Source organism: Myotis davidii, unplaced genomic scaffold (assembly GCF_000327345.1).
Source record: "Myotis davidii unplaced genomic scaffold, ASM32734v1 scaffold27, whole genome shotgun sequence".
NCBI classification, from domain to species: Eukaryota; Metazoa; Chordata; class Mammalia; order Chiroptera; family Vespertilionidae; genus Myotis; species Myotis davidii.
Genome location: NW_006297821.1, coordinates 2,074,705 through 2,075,104, shown reverse-complemented (window position 1 = coordinate 2,075,104; position 400 = coordinate 2,074,705). Strand labels below are relative to the sequence as shown.

Below are 400 nucleotides of genomic sequence, written 5' to 3'. Positions count from 1 at the left end.
AGGGCCAGTAAAATACAAAGGGCATTGCTGTGAGAGAGCACAACAGGTACAACACAAACCCCTGTTATAATGTCATTACTTAAAACAGTATCAGCAGAGAAACCAAAATGCGGGCATAGGGAAACACCGGAAATTGCTGCCTCGCACAACTACTTCAAAAATACAACTAAAAGACAAAACAGACATCATCCAGAACCACAGGAAGGCTGGCTGAGTGGAAATTCTACAACTAGAAGGAAAGAGAAAAGCAGAGTGAGACTCAGAGGAGGTGCGGAAGTAAAGTGCAGAGGTACGGAGGCACTCGCGACAAGTGCTAGCAACTGAGGACACGGTTGTCTTTTTCAATCGGGAGGCATCTCAAGCTGCTGACTGCTCTGAACTCCAGTTCCGGGTTAGTCTC

General features: G+C 46.5%; 1 protein-coding gene across 1 annotated transcript in view; it reads right to left on the bottom strand.

Annotated features, from left to right (window-relative positions):
* The window catches only part of LOC102773475 (YEATS domain-containing protein 2), a 57,342-nt gene that overhangs the window by 14,068 nt on the left and 42,874 nt on the right, over positions 1 to 400 (bottom strand). The window lies entirely within an intron of this gene.